The following is an 18,975-nucleotide window of genomic DNA, read 5'->3' as shown; positions in this document are numbered from 1 at the left end:
AATTGGTGAGAGGGGAGGACATGACAGAACATGAACTGCTATAGAAGTTAGAATGATTAAAGGCACTGGTCATCAATACAAGCCATAGATACAGTGTTGGAGAGGGAATAGGGAACAGAAAGATCCCAGGCAGCATTACCACTCTCTCGTGGGAGGCCTGCTTTCCCCTCAGTTGTTCTGATGCTCCCTAAGAAAGCACAGGCCTGGACTGATAACTGGGAACTCTCGATGCTGTCTCATTACAACAAAACTTGCAGCAGGCGTGGTGATTGAGCCTGGGGTGTGTCTGTACTGTGCTCCCCCTGCAGCACTTTCTCTATGTCATGTCTTGTTAGCTGATGTTTGGATCCCTCTGCTCTGTGCACTGGAATGATCTTACCTGGCAGCAGGATTTATTGAAGACTCCCGACCTCCCTGACTTTGTCTTTCTGGCTGACCAACCATCGTCCCAACCAGTCGTTGGCCAGTCTATTGAGTCAAGAACACCATGGGTACCTGTAGAAGACACAGAAATAGGCAAAATGGGAAATTAGACGAATGCTTTGAAGGTTACACATACAGAATGGCACTGAGCCCACAGAGATCTGGAAAATCCTGACCTGTGTTGCCTCATCTCTCTGGAGTGGAGAATTCTGTTGGCTTATGATCTGGAGTAGCTTCAAAAGTGAGAGACGCTGACAGAGGCAGCAATTAGACACACACAGTGAGGGATACCACATGGAGAGGTACTGAGTCACATCACCAGAGTGCCGGCTCAAACAATTGTGCAGGAAGAAAGAGTTTTGATTCATGTTGCACTGGGATATACAAACTGTGAGCAGGTGAAGTGATGGCCTAGTGGCATTATTGTGTGAGAATTTATCCAGAAACTCAGCAAGTGTTCTCTGGACACAGGTTCAAATCCCACCATTGCAAATGGTTGAATGTGAAGTAAATGCTTCAAAAATGATGTAATTAAAAACCTGTAAGTGAGTATTAAACAATTGCTGATGTTAATAAAAATCCATCGGGTGCATTCCTGTCTTTAGTGAAGTAATCTAAGATGGGACTGGGATATCACAGGTATTACAGAAACAACAGCAGAGGGAGGGACAGGACAGGCAGCTCAATGTTCCAGGGGACAGATGCTGCAGGAAGGACAGAAGGGGAGCTGAGAGAGGAGGAGAGCTGCTGGTTCTGATGGGGTGAAACATCCCAGCAGGACTGAGAGAGGATATTCCTGCAGGATCGCCCAGTGACGCTGTGTTCGTGGAATTAATCAATAACAATGGGTCTTCCCTTTCCTCTGATTGGTCTACAGACCCCGGGAGCCCCGCCCTCCTGCACCTTGACCTTCTCAAGATGGCGGCCATTAGCGCTCACTCTTCCCTCAAACAAATGGCGGCCGTGACCCTGGGCCCCTTCCCTGATCAGAGACCGCCACCTCCTTACCCGGGCCTGGAGGGTCTTTTTCGAGTTATTTTTAACCTGATTCCAGGACTTGTGAAATCTCTCCGCTCCTTTCTCCCAGCTTGGCTCCCACACACTGGCTCTGAGCGCCGCTCTCTGAAGCTGATCGCAGCCGCTGCCGGAGAAAGCAGCTCCATGTCTATCTTTCTCAGTGACCTGATCAATGTGACAGTGCGCATGCTCTGTATGGAAACCAAACTGCGCGTGCGTCTGAGATTGCCAGTGACTTTATCCACAATATTCATAACTGCACAGGATCATGGGTGAAATATTAGTCATTAACAAATGCTCTGTCGAGTTGCAATCATTGAGTGGTTTATATGCAAATAGATTGATCGATCCAATTTAACCATGCTAGCCAGATATGTAAATTACCAATTGTTCTGGGAGTTTCAAAATAAGTTTCTTACTCGACTTGTGTAAACCGACCTGTGAATTATTCTCAGCTCGTCCCCCTACACTATTTCAAAATCACCCATGTGTTTCTCTCAGGATTGTTTAAATCTCCCTAATGTACGTTATCAGATTCACATCTCAACTATTTCTTAAAAATCTCACATTGATTCATGGGAGAGGTGTCATGCTCCACTGTGTCGTGAGGATGATCAATTCTGCAAAATAGTTTGCTTTCTGACCAATCCTGAAGCGTTCAACCCCGAGAATGCTTTGGTCCCGCTCCTCACTCACTCTGGTTGGCGGACCGGCCGCTGCTCGGTCCTCCAGTCCAGCCCCTTCCTCTCAATTGCAGAGTTGATTCAGGCGTGACTCAGCAGGCTCAGGGACAAGGGAAGTTAGAGTCGATGCCTTGTGATATCTTGAAACTATCCCGAATCTTGGATCGAGAGGCCTGAGAGGTGCAGGTGTCCCGAAGATATTCCCTAAAGTGCTCTGCTCGGAGGTGTCCAGTCTCCCCAATGTAGAGGAGACCGCATCGGGAGCAACGGATACAATAAATGATATTACTGGATGTGCAGGCAAAACTTTGAGGTAATTGGAAGGCTCCTTTAGGGCCTTGGATAGAGGTGAGGGAGGTAGTGTGGGCGCAGGTTTTGCAATTCCTGCAGTGGCAGGGGAAGGTGCCAGATTGGGAGTGTGGGTAGTGGGGGGGCGTGGACCTGACCAGGTAGTCATGGAGGGAACGGTCTTTGCGGAAGTCAGAAAGGGGTGGGGAGGGAAATATATCCCTGGTGGTGGAGTCTGTTTTGAGGTGGCAGAAATGTCGGCGGATGATTTCGTTTATGCGAAGGTTGGTAGGGTGGAAGGTGAGCACCAGGGGCGTTTTGTCCTTGTTATGTTTGAAGGGGTGGGGTCTGAGTGCAGAGGTGTGGGTTGTGGACGAGATGCATTGGAGGGCATCTTTAACCATGTGGGAAGGGAAATTGTGGTCTCTAAAGAAGGAGGCCACCTGGTGTGTTGTGTGGTGAAACTGATCCTCCTGGGAGCAGATACAGCAGAGGCGGAGGAATTGGGAATACCGGATGGCATTTTTGCAAGAGGTAGGGTGGGAACAGGTGTAATCCAGGTAGCTGTGGGAGTCGGTGGGTTTGTAAAAAATATCAGTGTCAAGTCGATCATTATTAATGGAGATGGAGAGGTGTAGGAAGGGGAGGGTGGTGTCAGAGATGGTCCAGGTAAATTTAAGGTCAGGGTGGAATGTGTTGGTGAAGTTGATGAATTGCTCAACCTCCTCGCAGGAACACGAGGTGGCACCAATGCGGTCATCAATGTAGCGGAGGAAGAGGTGGGGAGTGGTGCTGGTGTAACTATGGAAGATCAACTGTTCTACATAGCCAACAAAGAGACAGGCATAGCTGGGGACCTTACGTGTTCCAATGGCTACCCTCTTGTTCTGGATGAAGTGAGAGAATTCAAAGGAGAACTTGTTAAGGGTGAGGACCAGTTCAGCCAAATGAATGAGAGTGTTGGTGTAAGGGTACTGTTGGGGAAGTCGGGAGAGGAAAAAATGGAGGGCTTGGAGGCCCTGGTCATGGCGGATCGAGGTGTAGAGGGATTGGATATCCATGGTGAAGATGAGGCATTAGGGGCCGGGGGAACTGAAGTCTTGGAGGAGGTGGAGGGCGTGGGTGGTGTCTCGAATGTATGTGGGGAGTTCCTAGACTAGGGGGATAGGACAGTGTCGTGGTAGGTAGAGATGAGTTCAGTGGGGCAGGAGCATGTTGAGACAATGGGTCGGCCAGGGTGGTCAGGCTTGTGGATCTTGGGAAGGAGGTGGAACCGGGCAGTGCGGCGTTCCCGGACTGTGAGGTTGGAAGCTGTGGGTGGGAGATTTCCTGAGGCGATAAGGTTCTGCATGGTCTGGGAGATGATGGTTTGGTGATGGGGGTGTGGGGTCATGGTCGAGGGGGCAGGAGGAAGAGGTGTCCTCGAGTTGGCGTTTGGTTCAGCGGTGTAAAGGTTAGTGTGCCAGACTACCACTGCGCCCCCTTTATCTGCTGGCTTGATGGTGAGGTTGGGATTAGAGCAAAAGGATTGGAGGGCTGCGCGTTGTGAGAGTGAGAGGTTTTAGTGGGGGAGGGGGGATGACAGGTTGAGGCGGTTAATGTCCCGGCGGCAGTTGGAAATGAAGAGGTCGAGGGCAGGTAATAGGCCAGCGCGAGGTGTCCAGGTGGATGCAGTGTGTTGGACATGGGCAAAGGGGTCCTCGGAAGGTGGGCCGGAGTCTTGATTGTGAAAGTAAGCTCGGAGGCGGAGGCAACAGAAGAATTGTTCAATGTCACGGCATGTATTAAATTCATTGATGAGTGGACGGAGGGGGATGAAGATGAGTCCTTTGCTAAGATCTGATCGTTCGTCCCCAGTGAGGGGAAGGTCTGGAGGGATGGTGAAAACTCGGCAGGTCTGGGAGCTGGGATCTGGTGTGAGTGTGGAGCTGGGAGTAGGGGCGGAGCCTGTAAATGGAGTGGGGGAAATGGAGGTGGAGTCATGAGCAGGGTTCCACCCCCATTCCCCCCATGCTGACGTCATCATCCTAGGAAAAATACCTCCATTGCCTACCTTTCTAATCCTCTGATCATCTTGTATATCTCTATCAAATCCCCTCTCGCCTTGTTCTTGCCAATGAGAAGAGTTTCAAGTCTCTCAGCCTTTCCTCACAAGACCTTCTCTCCAGACCAGGCAATGTTCTGGTAAATCTCCTCTGCACATTTTCTAATGTTTCCAGATCCTTCCCGAAATATGGGCACCAGAACTGAACACAATATTCCAAGTGTAGCTGCACCAGCATTTTGTATACTTGCAGTATGGTATTTCAATCCCTCCATGAATGAAGCCGAACACACCGTTTACCGCCTTAACAGCGCTATCAACCTGGGTGGCAACTTTCAGGGATCTATGTACATGGACTCAAAGATCCCTCTGCACACCACACTACCAAGATTTTTTCCATTGACCCAGTATTCAGCCTTCCTGATATTCTTCTCAAAGTGCATCACCTCACATTTAGTTGCATTGAACTCTATATTTGCCACCTCTCAGCCCAATTCTGCAGTTTATCCAAGTCCGCTTGCAACCTGTAACATTCTTCCACATTGTCCACTACTACACTGACTTTAGTGTCATCTGCAAATTTCCTAATCCATTCACCTATACCTGCAGTGGTCCCAAAACAGATCCTGGTGGCACATGACCAGTAACTGGACTCATCACGTTTGCCTCATACGCGAAAGGTCCCCAGTTTGAAACTGGGCAGAAACTGCTTTGTTATTCAACTGCAGAATTTTACATGGACAAGAACGGAGCTTTCTTGCTTGCTTTCCCATCTGCAAACCTGCCTTCGAATTTGCTTGAACAAATCTGCTCTCGTAGTGAGACTTGTTTCTATGCCTCTGCATTTTCTCCAACAGCCTACCATGTGGAACCTTGTCAAAGGCTTTACTTTTGTCCATGTATACCACGTCAAATGCCCTACCCTTATCTACAAGCTTGGTGACCGTCTCAAAAAACTCAGAGGTTTGTGAGACATGACCTGCCCTTGACAAAACCAAGTTGACTATCTGAAATCAAATTGATGTTTGCCAGATGATTTTAAATCTTATAATCCTTTCCTAAACCTTTCCTACAACAGAAGTAAGGCTCACTGGTCTATAATTACCTGGATCATCTCTCCTGACCTTCTTGAACAAGGACACAACATTTGCAATCTTCCACTGCTCTGGTACGAAATCTGCAGACAATGACAACTCAAATATCTAAGCCAAAGGCTATGCTACCTTCTCCCCAGCTTTTCAGAGAATCGTCGGATAAATCCCATCCAGCCCAGAGGACTTGTCTATTTTCACTCCTTCCATCATTGATAACACCTGTTCGTAACTAACCTTGATGATTTCTAGTCTAATATCTCACACCTCATTCTCCTCCTCTACAATATTCTCCTTTTCCTGAGTGAAAACTGATGAGAAATGTTCATTTAGCATCTCTCCGATCTCCACAGGGTCAACACTCACCTTCCCATTCTGTCTGTGATTGGCCCTATTCCTACCCTAATCATCTTTTTATTCCTCACATACCTATAGAAAGCTCTAGGGTTCTCCTTTATTCTATGTGTTAAAGACTGGTCGTGTCCTCTCTTTGCTCTTTTTAACTCTCTCTTTAAATCCTTCTCAGCTGATCTGTAATTCTCCATCTCCTCATCTGAACCATCTTGCCTCATCAACACTTAAAAGCTTCCTTCTTCTTCGTAACAAGAGATGCAGTTTCCACAGTAAACCAAGGTTCCCTTACCTTATCACTTCCTCCTGCCTGACAGGGACATACCTATCAAGGACATGCAATATCTGTTCCTTAAACCAACTCCACATTTCCATTGTCTGAATTCCCTGTATTTTGCTACCCCATTCTGTGCATCTAATTCTTGCCTAATAGCATTATAATTGCCCTTGCCCGATCAATAACTCTTGACCTGTGGCATGTACTAATTCCTTTCCATCACTAAACTAAACTTAACTGAATTATGGTCACTCTCTCCAAAGTGCTCACCTACAACTAAATCAAACACCTAGTCTGGTTCATTACCAAGGACCAGATCCAATGTGGCCTCCCCTCTTGTCGGCCCTTCAACATACTGTGTCAGGAAACCCTCCTGTACACATTAGATAAAAACCGATCCATCCAACGTATTAGATTAATAACATGTCCAGTCAATTTTGGGGAAGTTAAAGTCCCTCATGTTGACCACCCTGTTACTTTCACTCCTATCCAGAATAATTTTGCTAATCCTCTCTTCCACCTCCCTGGAACTCTGCAGAGGCCTATATATAAAATAAATTCCAAGCAGTGTGACCTCTCCTCTTCTGTTTCTAACCTCAGCCCACACTACCTCAGGAGACTAATCCTCATCAAAAGTTCTCTCAGCCACCGTTATACACTCCTCGACTAACGTGACATGCATGGACCCATTGCAGAGCTTCAAACTCCATGAGGCAGCCATACTCTGTGACAGAGAGACTCAGTCTGGAACCTCCTCTGTCCTTAAGACCTTATGCTCTGTCTGTGCCCCTCCATTTCCCCTTTGCACATTCCCTTTCCAACCCATCCCACTTGCATCACTCCACGAATGGTGCTGTCAAGGGCAGAAGTCTATGGAATACCCTCCCTCACCTTCTCTATCCTCCTTTTAAGATGTATTTTAAAATCATTCTCTTTAATCAATATTTTGATCATCCATGAAGCACCTTGGGAGATTTGCCATTGTAAAAGATTCCATTCAATGCAAATAGTTGTTGTTATTGCTGTACATTCGGAGAAACTGGAATGATGCATTCAAAATTCCAACAAGAAAGTCACTGACAGATGTTGTGTGCAGGCCACCAAATAATAACATCACATTGGGATGGGCAATAAACAAAGAAATAACTATTGCCGGTAAAATGGTACAGCTATTATCATGGGTGATTTTAATCTACATGTAGTTTGGTCGAACCAGCTCAGTCAGGGTAGCCTTGAGTTTATTAAGTGTATCCATGATAGTTTTCTTGAACAGTATGAAATGGAACTGACAAGGGAGCAATCTATCCAGTATCTGGCCCTGTGCAATGAGACAGGAATAATTAATGACCTCAGAGTTAGGGATCCTCTTGAAAGAAGTGATCACTGTATGGTTGAATTTAGAATACATATGGAGAATGTGAAGATAAAATCTAACACCTGGGTCCTGTGCTTCAAAACAGGGAACTACAATAGAATGAGGGAGAACCTGGATAAAGTAGACTGGAAACAAAGATTTTATGGTGGGACAATTGATGAGCAGTGGAAGATTTTCAGAGGCACTTTACAAAGTGCTCAGCAATGATATATTTCAGTGAAAAGGAAGGACTGTAAGAAAAGGCATACTCTGTGATGGGTATCTACGGAAAGCAATCAAATTGAAAGAGAAGGCATGCAAAGTGGCCAAAAACAGCCTGAAACTAGAACTGGGAAAACTATAAAGGTCAACAGAAAGCCACAGAAGAGCTATAAAGAAAAGTAAGATAGAACATGAGAAAAAAAACTAGCACAGACTATAAAGACAGAAAACAAAATTTTATATTGAATGAGAAAAGAGTGGCTAAAGTAAATGTTGGTCCTTTGGAAAATGAGAAGGAACATTTAATTATGGGATATCACAGTGGAGGACACTAATATCTTGCCAATAATTAGCAAAGAGACAAAGATAGGTGAGGATTTGGAAACTGTCATTATTACGGAACAGCTAGTGTTGGACTGTTGGAGTTAATTGAGCTAATGACAGAAAAGTCTTCTGACCCTGATGGAATGCATCCCAGGGTACTAAAGGAGATGCCAGGAGAAATAGCAAATGCACTGGCAGTAATTTTCCAAAATTGACTGGACTCTGTGGCAGTCCCAGCAGATTGGAAAGCAGCAAAAGTGACGGCACGTTTTTAAAAAGGAGGTGGACAAAAGGTGGGGAATTATACACCAGTTAGCTTATTCTCTGTAGTGGGAAAGATGCTTGGGTCTATTATCAAGGAAGAAATAACAGGGAATCTTAATAGCAATTGTCCCATTGGACAACAGAGCGTGGGTTCATGTAGGGCAGGTCATGCTTCACAAATCTTTTGGAATTCTATGAAGACATTTCGAGCAAGGTGGACAACAAGGACCCAGTGGATGCGGTGTACCCAGATTTCCAAAAGGCCTTCAACAAGGTGCTGTGCAAGAGGCAGTTGCATAATATAAAGGTGCATGGTGTTAGGAGTAGAGTATTAGCATGGATAGAAGATTGGTTGACTAACAGGAAGCAAAGTGTGGGGATAAATGAGTACTATTCCGGCTGGCAATCAGTGACTAATAGTGTGCCTCAGGGATCAGTGTTGGGTCTGCGATTATTTAGAATTGATACAGATGATTTGGAGTTGGGGACCACATGTAGGGTGTCAAAGTTTGCATATGACTCTAAGATGAGTAGCAGAACAAAGTGTGCGGAGAACTGTGAAACTTTGCAGAGGAACATTAATACATTGAGTGAGTGGGCAATGGTCTGGCATTTGGAATAGAATGTTCATAAATGTAAAGTCCTACTGTTTGGTTGGAGTAACATTAAAAAAGAGATTATTACTTGAGTTTTAAAAAGTTGCATCATTTGCTATGTAGGGGCACCTGAGTATCCTTCTGAATGAAGGTTGGTTACCAGGTACAACAATCAATTCAGAAAGCAAATGGAATTTTAGCCTTCATTGCTGAAGGGATTGTGTTTAAAAGCAGAGGTTATGTTCCAGCTGTATTGGGTGCTGGTGAGGACACATCTGGAGTACTGCATGCAGTTTCTGTCTCCTTACTTGCTCAAGGATGTACCGGCACTAGAGGGGGTGCAGAGGAGGTTAACTAGGTTGATTCCGGAGTTGAGGGGGTTGGCTTAACAGAGACTGAGTAGATTGGGATTATATTCATTGGAAATCAGAAGAATGGGAAACATATAAAATAATGAATGGAATGGATAAAACAGAAGTAGAGGGAATGTTTCCACTGGCAGGTGAAGCTAGGACAAGAGGGCATCACTATAAGACTAGAGGCAGCAAATTTAGGACTGAATTGAGAAGAACTTCTTGACCTCTGTGGAATTCATTGCCCAGGGAAGTAGTTGATGCTAGTTCAGTAAACGTTTTTAAAGCTAAGGTAGCTTTTTAAAAAAGAATTAATTAATTAATTAAGGGATATGGTGAGAACGTTGGTAAATGGTTCTGCGTCCACAAAATGATCAGCCATGATCTTAATGAATGGCAGAGCAAGCTCAAAGGGCAGGACGGCCTTCTCCTGTTCCTAGTTCTTTTGTTATATTTTGCATTCTTCCCACACTCTTGACTTTCAGGTGCTGGTGTTAGATTAGGATGGACAAAATTGAAATTCACAGAACACCAGGTTATAGTCCAACAGGTTTATTTGGAAGGACTAGCTTTGCAGCTTCTTCATCAGGTGGTTGTGTGATTTTTAACTTTGTGTCTCACTCTTGTAACTGATAAACAGCAACAAAAGCCACGAAGCAGTGTGCATGCTCCAGGCAACAATGGGGCCCCTGGTGGTTGATGTCAGCAGAAGACCAATGGAAAGGCAGGGGCACAGCTGGAGGACCTGGCGGGGCATTTGGTCCTCCGACCAATCAGAGTAAATGAAGGACGGGACTAGACTATACCACGTGATCATCCTCATCGTGGGCGCGGATGTGCGGTACGTGTAGATGGAGAGCTTTTGGTAAGGAAAGAAATAAACAGCAGGAAGTTGGACAGAAATGGTGTTGGTATGGGCTGAGAGGCTTTACAAACACTTGGTGCACATCGGAAAATACAAATTTGAAACTTACAGTCCTGTTTTTGCAGTAAACTGGAAAATAACCTCATTGTGTGATCGCTGCCATCTTTATTCGGGGCAAAGATTCACTGGACACGTGCGCGGCCGCCAGCTTTGTTGGGGGCAAAGTTCAGAGGTATGTATGTGCAGCCCTCCCTGGTAGAGAATCAAAGGACAGGATTTACAGACCACATTCAAACCCAGAGAAATTGATGTTTTGTTTTCTTGGATTTGTTTCTTCATCCATTTAAATGATTTGGATGTGAATAGAGCCGGTACGGTTCGTAAGTTTGCAGATGACACCAAAATTGGAGGTATTGTGGACAGAGATAAAAGTTGTCTCAGAATACAATGGGATATTAGACAATAGACAATAGATGCAGGAGTAGGCCATTCAGCCCTTCGAGCCTGCACCGCCATTCAATATGATCATGGCTGATCTTTCCCAATCAGTATCCTGTTCCAGCCTTATCTCCATAACCCTTGACTCCACTATCTTTAAGAGCTCTATCCAATTCTTTCTTAAATGAATCCAGAGACTGGGCCTCCACTGCCCTCTGGGGCAGAGCATTCCACACAGCCACCACTCTCTGGGTGAAATAGTTTCTCCTCATCTCTATCCTAAATGGTCTACCCCGTATTTTTAAGTTGTGTCCTCTGGTTCGGCACTCCCCCATCAGTGGAAATATGTTTCCTCCTGATAGAGTGTCCAATCCTTTCATAATCCTATACGTTTCAATCAGATCCCCTCTCAGTCTTCTAAACTCAAGGGTATACAAGCCCAGTCGCTTCAGTCTTTCTGTGTAAGGCAATCCTGCCATTCCAGGAATTGACCTCGTGAACCTACGCTGCACTCCCTCAATAGCCAGAATGTCTTTCCTCAAATTTGGAGACCAGAACTGTACACAGTACTCCAGGTGTGGTCTCACCAGGGCCCTGTACAGCTGCAGAAGCACCTCTTTGCTTCTATACTCAATCCCTCTTGTTATGAAGGCCAGCATGCTATCAGCCTTCTTCACGATCTGCTGTACCTGCATGCTTGCCTTCATTGACTAGTGTACAAGAACACCCAGTTCTCTCTGAACAGCCCCTTTACCTAATTTGATACCATTGAGGTAGTAATCTGCCTTCCTGTTCTTGCCACCAAAGTGGATAACCAGACATTTATCCACATTAAACTGCATCTGCCATGCATCTGCCCACTCACCTAACTTGTCCAGGTCACCCTGTAATCTCCTAACATCCTCATCACATTTCACCCTACCACCCAGCTTTGTATCATCAGCAAATTTGCTAATGATATTGCTGATACCATCTTCTATATCATTTACATATATTGTTAAAAGCTGCGGTCCCAGCACGGATCCCTGCGGTACCCCACTGGTCACTGCCTGCCATTCCGAAATGGAGCCATTAATCACTAACCTTTGTTTCCTATTAGCCAACCAATTCTCGATCCAATCTAGTACTTTGACCCCAATACCGTGCGCCCTAATTTTACTCACTAACTTCCTGTTTGGGACTTTATCAAAAGCTTTCTGATCCACTGGATCTCCCTCGTCCATCTTCCGAGTTACATCCTCAAAAAAATCAAGAAGATTAGTCAAGCATCATTTCCCCTTCATAAATCCATGCTGACTCTATCCTATCCTGTTACTATTATCCAGATGTGCCGTAATTTCATCCTTTATAATAGACTCCAGCATCTTTTCCACCACTGAGGTCAGACTAACTGGTCTATAATTTCCTGCTTTCTCCCGCCTACCCTTCTTAAAAAGTGGCACAACATTAGCCGCCCTCCAATCCTCAGGAACCAACCCCGATTCTATTGAACTCTGGAAAATAATCACCAGCGCATCCACGATTTCCCGAGCCACCTCCTCCAGTACCCTGGGATGCAGGCCATCAGGCCCCGGAGATTTATCAACCTTCAGACCTAACAGTCTCTCCAAAACCAAATCCTAGCAAATATAAATTCCCTTAAGTTCAGGTCCTTCAGCCACTGTTACCTCAGAGAGATTGCTTGTGTCTTCCCCAGTGAACACAGATCTGAAGTACCCATTTAATTCCTCTGCCATTTCTTTGTTCCCAGTAATATATTCCCCTGTTTCTGTCTTCAAGGGCCCAATTTTTGTGCTAACCATTTTTTTGCCTTGGACATACCTAAAAAAGCTTTTACTATGCTCCTTTATATTCTTGGCCAGTTTACCTTCGTACCTCATTTTTTCTCTGCGTATTTCCTTCTTACTAATCCTCTGTTGTTCTTTAAAAGCTTCCCAGTCCTCCGTTTTCCCACTTATCTTGGCTAAGTTATACTTTTTCTCTTTTAACTTTATATGTTTCTTTACTTCCCTCGTCAGCCACGGCCGCCCATGTCTCCTCCTGGGATCTTTCTTCCTTTTAGGAATGAACTGATCCTGCATCTTCTGCATTATACACAGAAATATCCGCCATTGTTCCTCCACGGTCTTCCCTGTTAAGGTATTGAACCATTGAACTTTGGCCAGTTGCTCCCTCATAGCTCCATATTTCCCTTTATTCAACTGAAATATTGTCACTTCCGATTGTACCCACTCCCTCTCAAATTGCAGATTGAAGCTTATTGTATAATGGTCACTACTTCCCAATGGCTCCTTCACTTCGAGGTCACTGACCAAGTCTGGTTCGTTACACAATACCAGATCCAGAATCGCCTTATCCCTGGTCAGCTCCAGCACCAGCTGCTCTAAAAATCCATCTCTGAGGCACTCCACAAAGTCTCTTTCTTGAGGCCCGATACCATCCTGATTCTCCCAGTCTACCTGCATGTTAAAATCCCCCATATTGATCAGATGGGCCAATGGGCTGCGGAGTGGCAGATAGGGTTTAATTTAGATAAATGTGAGATGCTGCATTTTAGAAAAGCAAATCAGAGCAGGACTCACACTGAATTGTAAGGTCTTGGAGAGTCTTGCTGAACAAAGAGACCTTGGAATGCAGGTTCATAGTTCCTTGAAAGTAGAGTCACAGGTAGATAGGACAGTGAAGAAATTGTTTGGGATTCTTCCCTTCGTTGTTCAGAGCATTGAGTAAAGGAGCTGTACAGGACATTGGTTCGGCCACTTTTGGAATATTGTGTGGAATTCTGGTCTCCCTCTTATCAGAAAGAGGCACTGGAACATGGAAGGTTTGAGAATTGATTTTTTTAAGGATGTTGCCAGGGTTGGAGGATTTGAGTTGCAGGGAGAGGCATAATATGCTGGGGCCATTTTCCCTGGAGTGTCATAGGCTGAGGTGTGATGTTGAAGAGGTTTATAAAATCGTGAGGGGCATGGATAGCGTAAATAGACAAGGTGTTTACCCTGGGGTGGTGGAACCCAGAACGAGAGGATATAGGTTTAGGGTGAGAGGGGAAAATTCAAAAGGAGCCTAAAGGTCAACCAAAATTGTAACATTTAAAAGGCATTTGAATAGGAAGGGTTCAGAGTGATGTCAGTCAAGTGCTGGCAAATGGGAATAGTTTAGGTTAGAATATCTGGTTTGCAAAGATGGGTTGGACTGAAGAGTTTGTTTTTGTGCTAGACATCTCTGACTGTGGGATCATAAAAGTGAACACTGCTCTGATTCACCTCTGGGCTCCTTGATGTCCACCTGTTCATTATCTAGCTTCCTCAGTCTCACATGAGTGTATTTTTGCCACATTTAGTATTTTACTACTACATTCACAGACCTTTTTGGAAATGGATTATCCACTGCTGCCTGACTCCTGACCGTATGCTGCTCCATTATCAGGTTATTTTTTCCACAATATCTTTGACAGTCAAGAATTCTTTTTTCCAATAGGGAGTGGATTTTTCTTCCATTTCTGACAGTCAAATTCTGCACCATTTTCATTCCCTATAATTCATATTGCACTCCCTGAAACATCATGTGTATTTCTCCTACAGATGCCAGTGATCATTGCCAAAGCCCTGTTGCCTGTGGAGAGGGTGATGTTTGACTTCCTTTTACAACTGCAGTTTGAATGGTGAAGGCACTCCCACAACATGGTTGGGTAAGAGACATTACAGATTATTCACTCAGCGATAGTGAGAAGTAGAAGATATCTGTAAAAATCAACATGTTTTTAATTTCACAAAAATATTGAGAACTTTTGACATAAGGCCACAGCTGGAGAATATTATGTCCAGTGACCAAACCCATTGCCAAATAGGCAATTTTTCAGGAATGCCTTAAAGGAAGAAAGCAGATCTTAGAGGGTGGGAATTCCAGACCGTGTTGCCTTGGAATCTATAGAAAGAGTCACACAGCTGAACTCACAAATAAACACATCATTGGGAGTCTAAACTAAAATAAGTTATTGAGATATGAAAGGGTGTGTGGTGCAGGAAGATAGGAATGATTACAGCCAGGAATTAAATAAAGTGTGTGAAAGTAAATTGTTGTTGCTTATAAATGGGAGCCTTTTGATGGATCAGCAAGTTCTGGTACAAGTGAGCTTTTGGGCGGTAGAGTTTTCAATATTCTGGAGATTAAAGGGAGGATGATTGTGGGATGCTGGCCAGGAGTGGGTTCAGATAATGAAATCTAGTGTTAACAAAATGAATGAATGAGAGTTTCAGTAAATGAGCTGAGACTGTGGTGAGGTCCGGTGATATCACTGAAGTCGAATTAGTGGTCTTCGAGTGGGACTGGGCTGTCACCCTCACCTCACCTCTGGAATTCAGCTGTTTGTCAGTTTGTGAACGGAGGAACGGAGTGGTCCTGGCAGAACCCAAACTGAGTGTCACAGAAGGTTATTGCTGAGCAGCTGCGTGACAGCACTGTTGATGACACCTTCCATCACTTCACTGCTGAGCGAGTGTCGACTGATGGATGGAAATTGGCTGGGCTGGCTCTGTCCTGCGTTTATGTGTTGAACATCCCTAAGAAATGTTCCACAATGTCAGGAGGTGACAGTGCTGGACTTGTCTTGTTAAGCAGCAATTTCTGGAGCACAGCCATCAGTATTATTGCCACAATGTTTTTTAGGGCCGACAGCCTTTATACTACTTCTCCATTTCTTGATCTGATTTGAAATAAGTTTTCAACCAAGTTGATTCACGTGTGTGATGTCAGGGACCAATGAAGAAGGCTCATCCACTTGGCACTGCTGGCTGAAGATTGTTGCAAATGCTGTTGTCTTGTCTGTTGCACGGATGTGTGAGACCCCTCCATCGGTAAGGGTGGGGATATTTGTGATGCTTCCTTCAGTGAGTTGTTTAATTGTCCATCACCATTCCTGTCTCGGTGTGGTAGAACTGCAGAGCTCCGATCTGATCCATTGGTTGTTGGATCACATAGTTCTATTTGGTGTTGCTTGCACTGTTTGGCATGCAGGTTGGGTAGCTTGGGGACATTTTTAGGTATGCCTGGTATTGCTCCTGCGGAATTCTCCATTGAACTAGGGTTGATCCCCTGGCTTGATGTTAATGGTTGAATGGGGATATACCAGGCCATGAGATTTCAGATTGGGCTGGAGTACAGTTCTGCTGCTGCTGTTGGCCCACAGTGAGACAGAAGTTGCAGGGTCAAGAGGGCTGATTGTATTGTTGTATTTTTCAGTGCATTAGTAGATGTAATGTGGGCCATCCAGTTTCATTCCTTTGTTGAGACTGTGCAGTGATTAATACAATGAGTGATTTGATGGGCCACTGTCAGGGATGCAACTATTAAAAAAAGGATTTGTGATTTACACATGAAAGAAGTGAAACTATCATGGTATTCGAACAGATGAAAGACTCAACAGACAATCAAGGTATTTTTCAATGGATAATTTCAGTTACATCACACTAAATTTTTGCTATAAATTCTGTGCCTTAGAATTGTGCCCTCCACAATCACCTGATGAAGGAGCGGTGCTCCGAAAGCTAGTGTGTTTCCAAATAATCCTGATGGACTATAACCTGGTGTTGTGTGATTATTAACTGAAAATATTACAACACTACTAACAGGACTGCATGTAAACAGGCTCAGTCCAGTTAATCAATACATTCAGAAGGATTTCCTCCAAGTTTGAAGATGCAATATTCGTCAAAACCGTCAACTTCAACCTGCAAGATTGTTATTAACAAAACTTCAGGCTGACACAAATCTCCCCACCCCACTGCAATGTGGTATCCTGGGCCCGGCCCACGAATTGGAACTTGGACATTTGTGGACTGTGATCTCAAAGGAAGGGAGCAAACACAATTCTGACAGATTAGTCCTCAAAGATGAGTAGCAAGTTTGAGACAAGGCAGGTGGTATACCATCTTACACTTAACTTAATTGCATTTCTTAATTACAGTCATGGTTTGCAAAGTATAAAGAACTATGTGTTTGTTTTCCATGGTTGGGGAGTTTTATCCAAATTGATCACAGTTGCTGCCTCTCGCTCCCCAAGTCAAATCATAGGATTGATAACAAAACAATAAACTGCAGGTGCTGGAGATCTGAATCCCAGAAACAAAGTGCTGGAGAAACTCAGCAGTTCTGAAGGCATTGGTGAAGAGAAAAATAATGTTACATTTCAATTTCAGAGACTCTTTGTCTGAACGGAAAAATGGTCATGAGACTTGGAGCTTCCAATGTTTTATTCCCCTCAGAGATGCTGCTGGACCTGCAGTTCTCCAGAATTGTGCTTTCTATAGTGAACTTTATTTACAAAACAGATCGGAAAAATACTAATCTCTGAAAGTGAAAGGTTCATTGCAAACATGAGCATAGTTTCCACACTTGAGTTACACAAGCACGTCTCAGTTTAAAAACAAGATTTAACTAAAAATAATATTTCATCTCAAAATTAACCAAGTTACACCAGTAATAAAGCTCATCCACCCAATCAGGCACTTCAGCCCAACATCCTGCAGTGTTACACACAGCCACCTTCACCAAAGAATGATTATATATCGCAAAATTGAAGGCCAAGAGCATGTCTCTTTAAAGGAGCTGAAGTCAAACTCAATTTTTGGAAGGATTTTTATTAAACCTGATTGAACATTTAAATCTCAGAGCATAATCTTTGTTTAAAAAAGCATAGTGTGTGGGAAACATCCCACATCTTGTTAAAGGTTCAGTTCAGCCTGATACATAGAGCCAAAGGTCAAGCAAACATCACACTTTCCATTCACTTCTACAAAGGGCTGACATCACATTTCTTCAGGATTTTAAGTATTTTATAAATTGTTTGTGAAATCAATTGTCACGTTAAAGAACTGGACAATACATGTCATTGTATACAATAAGAGTGAAGCCTGTGACAGCAGATTTATCTTTGGAGGGCAGTGTGTGTGCTTTCTAAATTCTGGAAGCACTTTGGGAGACTGTTCCCAGATGGTGATAGTGAGCATATCTGGAATGCACTGTTTAGATTTGGGAATCCATGGGAATCAATCTGTGGTTTCACTAATACTTGGCTTGCGTTGTTGGTGAACAGTAAGCAATTCATAAAGTTACTTATGTATTGTTGTTGACTACCTGAATGGTATTCAAATTGACCAGATTGCCTTCAACAGTGTGAATGCATCTATTGTAAATATTTGGAATATTCCACAACTGCCCAGTGCTTGGCAAATTCAGGGGGGACAAAAAATCACATGGAGTAATTTGAAATTAAGAATCCAAGAGGACTTAACCACTGAAGTATTCAATTCAAATAGTTAAATGGAGTGCTCACATTTAAAATACCTGTTATCCATAGGAATGGATGGACTGACAGAATTGGGATCAAATTCCTAGCTGGGGAGTGTGAAATGTGCTTTGATAAAGCCACCTACATTTCCCAACAATAATTTGGCAAGCTCGGAAATTTAAAAAACAATACGAGCTTCATTGCTGCTCCAGTCGGGTCACAAACTCTGTGAAAAAAATAACAATGTTCAGGTTTATTGCATACACTCTGAAACACATGTTTCTTCTACAGATCCTGCAAGTTTCCCCAATGAGCATAGTCCATCCAAATGATGTTGCTAACTTTGGCCAACTCATTTCTTTCCGAGCCTCTATAACCTGAAGAATGACCAGAAGCAATTACTCCACATATGTGGGAACATTACCGACGAGGATTTTTTCCTTCAGAATTGACTTCCATATATTCAGTGCCCAGAACAGATAAAAAGCTTGTTACCTTTTATAGAGCAATGATTCAGTGGGAGTAAAACGCCAACCTTTTCTTGCTTAACAATCACGCTGCCTAAGTTTTAAACATGAACACTTCTTAATAGTTCACCAGATCCTAACAAAATATTTTGTGTGAAACAAATCACATGATACATAGTTATTCAGATAATAAAACAAGTTTGTTCATTGAAGAACCCAGAGGAAAAGGTCATGAAACAATGTGATATACCTCAATCATCATTTCAAGTGCATTCTCTGCATAAATCCTCCTTTTCCTCCTCGAAGCATTCAACTTCTTGAATAATTGAGAGAATGAAGTCGCAGTTGTACAACACAAAATCAGACCCTTCAGTCCAACTTGCCCATGCTGACCAGATCTCCAAAATTAATCTAGTCCCATTTGCCAGCTTTTGATCCATGTCCATCTTTAACCCTTTCTACTGATTATCAGTTTATTTTACATTATCAGCACTTGAAATACTGACTTTTTTTTTCCCAACATTGGTTAAAGAAATCATAAGTTCATTCATCCAAGTTAATTTTATAATCTTTCACAAAGAAACAAGTGAGAACAACAGAGAGCTGAGTGCAAAACAAAATACTGCAGCT

The 18,975-nt window shown here is 43.7% G+C and overlaps 2 long non-coding RNA genes across 4 annotated transcripts in view; one reads left to right on the top strand and one right to left on the bottom strand.

Moving 5' to 3' along the window:
• LOC140470556 (uncharacterized) overlaps positions 1-1,603 on the bottom strand; it is a 161,342-nt gene extending 159,739 nt beyond the window's left edge. The window contains exons 1-2 of one of the 3 annotated variants that reach the window (XR_011956514.1): positions 1,468-1,603; positions 380-495 (exon numbers count right to left, since the gene is read on the bottom strand). This is a non-coding gene — a long non-coding RNA (uncharacterized lncRNA). Of the gene's footprint in view, positions 1-379; positions 496-599; positions 686-1,431 lie in introns of those variants that run through there. The other 2 variants (XR_011956513.1, XR_011956515.1) reach the window with 2 other exon arrangements.
• Positions 1,604-2,205: 602 nt separating this feature from the next.
• Positions 2,206-18,975, top strand: part of LOC140470862 (uncharacterized) — a 1,231,916-nt gene continuing 1,215,146 nt past the window's right edge. The window contains exons 1-2 of the long non-coding RNA XR_011956764.1: positions 2,206-2,436; positions 14,175-14,281. This is a non-coding gene — a long non-coding RNA (uncharacterized lncRNA). The remainder of the gene's footprint in view (positions 2,437-14,174; positions 14,282-18,975) is intronic.

Source organism: Chiloscyllium punctatum, chromosome 52 (genome assembly GCF_047496795.1).
Source record: "Chiloscyllium punctatum isolate Juve2018m chromosome 52, sChiPun1.3, whole genome shotgun sequence".
Lineage (NCBI taxonomy): Eukaryota > Metazoa > Chordata > Chondrichthyes > Orectolobiformes > Hemiscylliidae > Chiloscyllium > Chiloscyllium punctatum.
The sequence above is the reverse complement of the archived record's forward strand: the minus strand, read 5'-3'. Positions and strand labels throughout refer to the sequence as shown.